Source organism: Coenobita brevimanus, chromosome 113 (assembly GCF_032717465.1).
Source record: "Coenobita brevimanus isolate Jiangsu-jjx chromosome 113, ASM3271746v2, whole genome shotgun sequence".
In the NCBI taxonomy this organism is placed as follows: domain Eukaryota; kingdom Metazoa; phylum Arthropoda; class Malacostraca; order Decapoda; family Coenobitidae; genus Coenobita; species Coenobita brevimanus.
This window is the reverse complement of record NC_137066.1, coordinates 3,049,839-3,059,872: the sequence shown is the minus strand read 5'-3', so window position 1 is coordinate 3,059,872 and position 10,034 is coordinate 3,049,839.

Below are 10,034 nucleotides of genomic sequence, written 5' to 3'. Positions count from 1 at the left end.
GCTTTCTCCAAGTCCATGAAGGCAGCATACACTTTCCTTCCCTTCTCTAGATACTTCTCCACTAAACATCACTCGCAGTCCACCTCTCGCCGAGGCAACACCTCCACCGCTGTTCCCGGCGGGACCAGCTCTCCACAGCAGCCGCACCAGCCAAGGGGCGGGCCTGTCCTCTCCACCTTCGGGAGTGCCCCGGTCAGCCCACCAGGAGATGTAGGCCGTCCGCCCTTTCCATGGCCGACCGCCATTCCTCCGACACTACCTTGACCGGGGTTGTGCCCCTTGCGTCCACCAGGACCGGGCCTACCCTCCACGCTTCCACCTGCTGCTGTGGAGAGCTGGAGCGAGTCAGATGGGGGTTGAGGGCAGAGTTCGGGACTTCGACCTGAGCTTCGGCGCCCTTACCATCGGCGCCGTTTTGTACATCGCTCTTTCGTCCCTCTCTGCCCTCTGTTAACATCCGAGCAGCCAGCCGCATACCATCACCGAGTCGTTTGGGGGTTCGACCTGAGCATGCCGGCGCCCTCTCCATCGGCGCCGTGCTGTCTACCGCTCTCCCCCTCGCCTCCTCGATCATCGGGTTGTCTCCATCGCCACCTCGTTCCCTTCCTCTGCCGCCCTTGCCTTGTCTGCACGTCTTCGTCCCTGCTTTGCTCCTGTATAGGAGCTATTTTCGCCAATCTCTGACGGGCTCTTTGTTTGCCCGTTCCCCACCATGCTGTGGGGAGAATATTTAACCAACCAACCACTAAACATCTTAGAACAAATATCTGATCTACACACCCTTTTCCCTTCCTAAATCCCCCTTGTTCTTCTCCAACTAGCTCCTCTGTCATATGCCTAACCCTATCAATGAGTATTCTACCATATATTTTACGAGTCACACTAAGAAGGCAAATACCCCTATGGTTACTACATACTTTTCTCTCCCTTTTTCCTTTGTATAAAGGAACAATTATACCTGATTTCCAGTCCTCTGGAACCCTTCCCTCTTCCCAAGCCAATCTACACAACTTCCATATCCACTCCACAACAATCTCACCCCCATACCTAAGCATTTCACCACACACTCCATCAATTCCTGGGGGCTTTCCCAACTTAATCTTCTTCATCGCTTCCACTACTTCCGCCCTACTGATCTCTTCCTCCCTCCTCTCATCTCTTCTTCTTCCAGCCATTCCCCAACCACTTATACTCGCACTGCTTTCACTCTCTACATTCAACAAATCCTCAAAGTGCTCCTTCCATCTCCTCAATTTCTCTCTCTTCACCACCAACAATCTATTATTCCTATCTTTCACTCTTAAATGTACCGTAACGTAACAGCACAGATATATTTAGTAAAAGATTAAGAGGATTGCCATATCCACTGTGTAGAAATTAAAATTATTTGTGCTCAGAAACGCTAGACTAGATTATGTTGTTGCGATGATATACTCAACGGTCACTTTTATTTTTTTTTGTCCGTGTTTGGAACGAATGTTCAGATAGTAAGAGGATACAGAAAAGGGACGACTGCGAGTGCTGACATTTAATTTAACTTCAGTGAGGAAAAGAATGTGAAAGGAAGAAGAGGAGGGGTGGTGTTCAACAGAATGGAAATTAGTGGGAAGGCCACCAACAATGGAATGATCACGTATGGCAGAAAGGCTACGAGTGTTGCAGAAATCGATAGAAAGATTCACACAACATTCCAACATATGTGTTATCATCATCATCGAGAAAGGAGCTGGAGGTGAGGACATTTGCCCTCCCCTCTCCAGGTACTCCGAAGCTGAATGTTGGCCGGTCACTATTTTTATTTGAATAGTATAATGTGGTATATCAGTGTCATTACAGGCAGATATAGAAAAAGATGCATAAGATAATGTGCATTATTTTCGTTAATGAAACAGTGAAAAAGGTCAGTAAAGGAAGATGATCTTGAGTTTGGGATAAAAGAGTGAATGCTGGTCAAACTGAAATCCCAGTCTCCTTATCATTTGCTTCCTGTCCACCTAGGTTGTACAGCCATTATTGATCGATGCTACAGCCTCTTCCTTGTGGATAAGTAAGTAATAAGCCTAAGTAATATACAGTCGTCTCACTCTTGGTTCAAATCTTGGAGCAGCCCGTGCATGACGTCACAGCCGCCAGTTGGCTCGGGGCAGCAGCGGAGTGCCAGGGAGCACATGTGTCTCCCTTCAGTCCCTTCTCATTCGTGCGGGCAGCTCAGACGTGCGGCATTTGAAAATATGCCAGGTTAAATATGGACTAATTTCCGAAGCTAAAGAGGTCAAAATTAACTTTTAAAATTTACCTTTATCGAAGAAATTTAAAGATTAAAAAGTTTTATAAAACGATGAGTGACGTTTGAAATAAATTATGAATTCATGGTGTACACCTACGTCCTCATCTTGCTCTATAAACATGCCTGGATTTACTTCAAATGTTACTCATCGGTTTATAAAACTTTATAATCAACTTTAATTTTCTGATAACGGTAAACTTTTAAAGCTAACTTTGACCTTTTTAGCTTCGGAAATTATTCCATATTTAAACTGGCTGCTTATATTACAAGAAGTTTACAAATACAAATATATATGTGTTAACAAAAGAAGAGCTATAGATTAACCACACTCCTCAGTGTTGCATTAACCAATGAGCAGCCTTTACACACAGATTCAAACGTTTCTTGGCTCCAGCCAGCAGAACTGAGTGAACAGGGTATACTTGTCACACTTAAGTTAGCCCTTTACTTCCCGTTTTCTCTCTATGAGAGATGCCTTGTGACGTCATCCTCCTGCGTGAGACGACTGTATGTTACTTAGACTGTGGATAAGACGGCTTCATGTTATAGGTGGCCAATAGATGGCCGATCAACTCTAGAATTTAATGTCTGTCAGTCTGCATTTATCAGAGCTTATGAACTTCTCTCTTATAAAAACTGTGTTCAGAAATCTCAAAATCAACTGAAAGGACAGCTTTCGCAGGCCTTCAGTCTGTGATTCTTTCTTTATTCATAAAAAGGAATATTTGGTTTTGTTCTCTAAAGCGTCAATTAACGTTCCCGGCTACACAATAAGTCTTAGAACGTTGGCTGTTTGAAGAGTTTGACAGGGAGACGGAAATGTGGCAGTGTGAGGTGAGCCTGTGCGGTTTGGCAGTGTGAGGTGTTGGGGTCTAAGTGCGGCAGTGTGAAGTGTTGGGGTCTAAGTGCGGCAGTATGAGGTGTTGGGGTCTAAGTGCGGCAGTGTGAAGTATGGTAGTGTTAGGTATGGCAATGTTATGTGTGACAGTGTCAAATGCGTGAGGGTGAAGTGTGGCAGTGAAATGTGGCGGTGTGAAGCGTAGCGGTGTGAAGTGTGGAAGTGTGAGATATAGCGGTGTGGGATGTAGCAGTGTGAAGTGTGGCAGTGTGAGGTGTGGCGCTGTGAGGTGTGGCGCTGTGAGGTGTGGCAGTGTGAGGTGTGGCGTTGTGAAGTGTGGCAATGTGAAGAGTGATGATGGGGTGTGAGGGTATGAAGTGTGGCAGTGTGAAGTGTGACGGTAAGAAATGTGGCACTGTGAATTGTGGCAGTGTGAGGGTTGGCAGTATCAAATACTGCATTACAGTGTGGCGTGTGGTAGTGTTAGGTGTAGCTGTGTGTGCGTGTGTGTGTGTGTGTGTGTGTGTGTGTGTGTGTGTGTGTGTGTGTGTGTGTGTGTGTGTGTGTGTGTGTGTGTGTACAAAGAAACAAATACGAAGTAAAGCCGTCCGACCTAAAGTTTGGAAAGTAGAGGTCTGAATTCTATAAATTATTCTATTTTCCCTAAAAGTCACCACATGATTTCCTTTATGTTTGTTTACTGTTTTTTTTTTTTTTTTTTTTTTTTTTTTTTTTTTTAAGAGGCGGCTTGCACTTCTAACGGACTTCGGTTCAGATCCCCGCGGAAGCAGGGAACGGTGTATGGATCTGAATTTCATAAACAGTAGACTTTATTACTAATCTACCAGAAGGCTCACCGACATGTCGTAAAAACACGCCCGCTAATACACCAGTCCGTGTACGAGACAGTCCTAGCATGTTCAATATGGACGGTGGGTGTTAGCGCCGAAGTGGTGACATGTGGAGATGCAGGAGGACTACTAGGCCTTGGGAGTATGCCTTGGGGATAGGCCCTGAAGCCTTTACCCGGAGTCGGACACATAAAAAAAAATACATTGAAACAATTTCATAAAGAATCGTATGTAACAAAGTCGTTTTGGAATTTATTTTATTGTCTTTGCAATGCAACATATCACTGCTTATCACCAGCTGACTGTGAGTGTTTAAAATTTTGATTTTTAAAGTTATTTAAAAAATCTGTTTATACCCAGACGCCTTAATCCCGTAAGGGGTGGTCGTTTGTCTTTGAGTTAGTTGTTTTACGGGGAGGGCCACTACCCCTTCACCAACCCACTTGTTGACACGTAGGGAACTAGTATGGGTTAGTTATATGATTGCCAGCTGGCGTTGTAAATAGTTTCCTGCCTTACAGGAGACCATTTTGCCTTGTCACTCATTATGCAGCCACCTGAAATGAAAATGAGTAATAAAAACTGATATGAAAGGTAGGAGAAATAGGAAGAGAGAAGGTCAGACACAGGAAGAGAATTATAAAGGTGAAGCAAGAAGCAGGAAGCACTACTTCAAGCGAGTGGATGATGAGCGCCACCACCGACCACCAATAAAAAATCTCGCAGAATTATTTTCGTTTTTTTTTTCTCAGTTTTGTTTTAAAATTGTTAATCACGCCATTCCGAAGGCAGATTTTGAAAAATAGTCTAGAGGATTTTTAATGTGATGCTATTTTCCCCTGCCACCTTTATGAGTGGATTACCGTGTGTGTCTGCTCGAATGGTTAATGGTCACTGTTTCTAAAATATTATATCACTGACAGATGGACCTGCAGCGATGTGTGAGCGGCACCGCGTCATTGCCGGGGGGACTACAAGGGACAACAGACAACGCCACTCCCCCTCAAACCCTCCTGTGTCCCCCTCACATGGTGGCAGCAGCCCTCTCCTTCACCCAACACGTCGGACCTGCTCTCACTTGCTGCCTTCTCTATTAGAAATACAAAGGATAGCACACACACACACACACACACACACACACACACACACACACACACACGCACACACACACACATACAATTACAATATACATAATAGACAGATAGATAGATAGATAGTGTTACATAGCCTATGATTTCATCATCCTTTGTATAATTCTAACGTAGTATGCTGCATGTTTGATCACGAGCGTGTTCTACCTCACTCCCCCCTTCTCCCCTTATAGTAGAGTAAGTCGTTCTTTCTGTTGTTCAGAGCAGGATTGTCAACTCTTTGTCCCCTATGGCTTCATTTGCGCGTCCTTCTTCCAAGTTGTATCAAGCTCTGCCAGCCCCTATATAATGAGCTCAGTCTCTGCATTAATGGGCCACCTGGCTTTACAGTCGATGTTACATGGCTCCCAGCACCAAAAGCCAAGGCGCCGGAGGCGGAGGTCCACCACTTGTTTCATAACATCATTGTTCGTCACTTGGGGTCCCATCAATTGTACACCGACGGCTCCAAGTCGAGTGAATGTGTGGGTGCAAGTGTGTGGTCGACTGAATGTGCCCTCAGGTATCGGTTGCCGACTCATACATCTATGTTTACTTCAGAACTTTTTGCTATTGACAAAGCCATAGACTATGCTCTCAATTCTAGGCATGACTCATTTGTCATATTTTCAGATTCAAAATCAGCCCTTCAGGCAATTGCATCTTGCACTATGGACTCTCATGAGATCCAGGGCCGCATCATTAATAAGTTGCATTCATGCAACAAGTCATTCACGCTGATCTGGGTGCCTGATCATTGTCGTATCTACGGCAATGAGCAGGCTGACTTACTTGCAAAGTCGGCTGTAGAGCTCGAGGAGACTTGGGACGTTCCTCGTGATCTACGGTCGAGTCTATCTCTCGGAAAGAAATCAATAAATCTTCTGTGGCAAGGTCAGTGGACCAGACTAAATATTCCAACTTGTAAGCCGTACCTGGGCGACTGGGACACTGCCAACCGTCCCAGTCGCCTAGAAGAAAAAGTGTTGGCACGGTTACGGCTTAATGCCACCATTTTAACCCACATAAAACCATATATGGAAAGACGCTTCCCACCGCACTGTGACATCTGTAATGCGGTGTTATCTATCAGTCACATCATCCTGCGCTGTCGGCGATTTATTCGTGAACGTGCTTCACATATAAATTACTGCGGCGCAGTAGACGTCCCCTTCACCTTTTCCACCATCCTGGGTGATGGGGACATTGTTATGACTGATAAATTGATGGCTTTCTTGAGAGAGACCGGACTGATCAGAGTGATGCGACTTTTTTACTGTGTGGTTATGGTTTTTATGAACAGTAAATCTGTATATATTGTATATAATATTAATTAGGGTTGACAGTTGACATATTTTAAATAGTTCCTCCTCCCACCGATCTATTTCTAATATAGATGTCCCCTACATTAAGCCAAGTTCCTAGCCTGACAGTCACCAGCTGATGAGTGCAAGTGTGCAATATAGGAAGGTATTGGGCACTTGCAGTCGATGGTGGTCTGCTGGGCGAGGTTCTTCACTTTTTGTACAAATTATGTAAATACATTATATTATCTTGCTTAAGTTATTCTAATTAGGGACGACAGCTGACGTATATGGAAATGTTCCTGACTCGTCTGGCTCCCTTTCATATATTGATGTCCCCTATATTAGGTTGTGCCTCGACTGACAGTCACCAGGTGATGAGTGCAGGTATGTCATGTAGAAAGGCATTACATAACTGCAGTCGATGGTGTTCTGTTAGTCGAGGTATTTTTACCATTAGTATAGGTCTTGCTATTTGTCTCTGTAGGATTTAGTATAGGTTAGCGATTTGTCTGTTAGGTGATTAGTTTTAGGGTCTTTAGATTAGTTTTTCTTTATAAGGTATAAAAAATATAAAACCAAGAAAAAAATAAAAAAAAATAAAAATACAAAAAAAAATAAGATTAAAATTATTATATATATATATATGTACGTTTGCATGAAAGTGTGTCTGTATGTATGCATGGAAGTGTGTGTGTGTGTGTGTGTGTGTGTGTGTGTGTGTGTGTGTGTATGTATGTATATATATATGTTTGTATATATATGTATATATTTTTAAATATATATACATATATATATATATATATATATATATATATATATATATATATATATATATATATGGCCTTAATAACCAGGGGCTTCGGCCCCAATGGTTGATAGGCCGGGGGAAAAAAAAAAAAAAAAAAAAAGCATTAATGGCCACTTAGATCTACTCCTCATTTTGTTCACATCTCCGTCCTCCCCTGTACAGTTGTTATTATTTTTGTGAGCGCTCAGGAAGTCTCCAACCATCTAGCTGCTGTGTAATTTGAGTATAAGTGTTATTACATTTTTTTCTTGTACTGTATAGCATAAGGTGTTGATTCGTAGGCCTGGTAAAGTTTTTGTGATTAATGTAAAGTTTTACTATCAGCCAGTAGTAATAATATTTTGTATCTGTAATAATATATCTTGCTTTAACTGAGCATTATCCGGTTTTCTCATTTTATCAGGGCTGACTTAGATAAATTTACACTTGCTAATTTCATGTTAATAGAGGCTATTGCAGTTAACCATATATTTAACCTGTTTTTTGCCATTACATTATCCTTATGAGTCCTGAATGTTTAGTTGTTAGTTTGACCATTAAACTTTAACTTATTATTTTACCTAAGTCTTTTGTTTTGAACCTGGAACTTTGCGGGACAGTAGTGATTTTTAGTATTCTCACTTGAAGTGTTTATTATCTTTCGCTGTTCCGTAACATAAATTTGGCGACCTCTTATCAGGATATTCAGGATATTATCATAAGGATATTGCTTGATATTTTGTGACTGTGATTTATTCATGATGTCTACTATTACTACGCTTGATGAAGCCAAAGATTTTTTGTCAAATGTGCAAACAGTGTGTGATGTAGAAAACAAAACACAGAATGAACTTAAGCTTGTTGCTCAACAATTAGGAATTGCTGTTCGCTCTCATCAGTCTAAAGATCAAATTGTTGACATGATTAATGAAAGCTTGTTTAATGTAACTCCTCCAGATGAGCAAACGCAGATTGAAATAATTAAGTTACAGCTAGCCCTGCAGGAGGCTCGTGCAAAGTAGGCTGAATCACAGGCTCGTATTCAGGAGGCACAGGCACAAATCGAAATTGCTAGGATTCAGGCAGACCATGAGTATCGTATGAAACAAAGTGGAAATGGATCATCTAGCTCTGATGATTTTGAAGTGGCTAAAAATGTTAAACTTGTCCCTCCTTTTAATAAATCTGATTTAACAAAGTATTTTCAGTTGTTTGAGAGGGTAGCTACAGGTTTTAATTGGCCCAAAAAGTATTGGCCAGTACTCCTTCAGACTGTTCTCACCGGTAAAGCTCAAGTAACTTATGCATCTTTGCCTCAGGATCAATCTGATAATTATGATGTAGTTAAGAGCTTGATTCTTAAGGCCTATGAGCTTGTTCCTGAAGCCTATAGAGTAAAATTTAGGACAACTTATAAGCAAGATAAGCAATCCCATGTTCAGTATGCAAAAATCAAAGAAGATCTGTTAGAGCAGTGGTTAAATTCTAAGAATGTGGATTCTGATTTTGGTAAATTTAAGCAGATGATTTTGTTGGAGGACTTCAAAAGGTGTATTAATAAAGATGTAAGCCTATATCTTGATGAGAGAAGAATAGATAATTTGTCTGATGCTGCAGTTTTAGCTGATGAATATGTTCTCACTCACAAGAGATATTCTAAAGAGAAAAGGAAAGCTGAGAATAAGTACGTTGCCTCTACTCAGAGTACAGGTAACAGGAAAGAGAATAAAGATGATGTTTCTCAGGAAGTAAATACCAGCTCCACCTCTAGATTTCGGAAAAGTAAATGTACTTATTGTAGTAAGCTTGGTCATACTACGGAGAAATGTTTCAGGAGACAGCGTGATGTGAACAAAAAGGAGTCTTTAAATATTCAGTCAGTTGGTCTAGTGTCCACCCTTGAGAGTTCCCAGAATTCTTTAACCGAGTTAACTGAACCTGCTTTGAGGGGTAAATTAAATTCTCATGATGGAGCTCCTCTTTTGAGCAGTAACGTGGGTGACACTCTCAAGAGTTCATGTGCTAATTTCCTGTCTGATGGTTTTGTCAGTCCTCAGGACAGTACTGACAGGAAATCAGTTAAAATATATCGTGATACAGGTGGTTGCCAATCCCTTATGCTGACCAGTGTTCTAGGCTGTAATGTTAATTCCTCTGATGAAACTGTAATCTTACAAGGTGTAGGGAATAATTACTTCTCTGTCCCTCTGTGCAGAGTGAATTTAGAGTCTGGTTTTGTTAATGGTTCCGTTATGGTTGGGTTGGTTGAGACACTCCCAATGTCAGGTGTAACTTTCTTACTTGGAAATGATATTGGTGGAAGTCAAGTGTGTCCAGCTCCTCAGTTGTCTAGTGAGCCAGTGGCTGCGGCCCAGGATTGTGGTGTCCCTGATGTTTTCTCTGCATGTGCTGTCACTAGGGCTAAGTCTAAAGTTACTGGTGACTTAGAGGATAATGATGATGATGATATTATCCTAGCTGACACTTTTCTTGCTAATTTGGACCACTCACCAGATGAGGCAGTATCCCGTAGTGTTGATAATTTGTCTCGTCAAGAGTTGGTTGAGTTGCAGATTGCTGACCCTGAGTTGAAAGGTCTAGCTAACTCTGCTTGCAGTGAGGAAGAGTCAGCTGGTGCTTCTACTTGTTATTATATAAAGTCAGGAGTACTTATGAGGAAGTGGAGACCCCCAAAAGTAACAGCCGACTGTGAATGGGAGGTTGTACATCAAGTTGTCATCCCTCGTTTTTCTAGGCAGAATATCATTAGAGTGGCTCATGATTCCAGTTTGGCAGGACACCTTGGAGTGAGGAAGACTGTGGCACGCATTTTG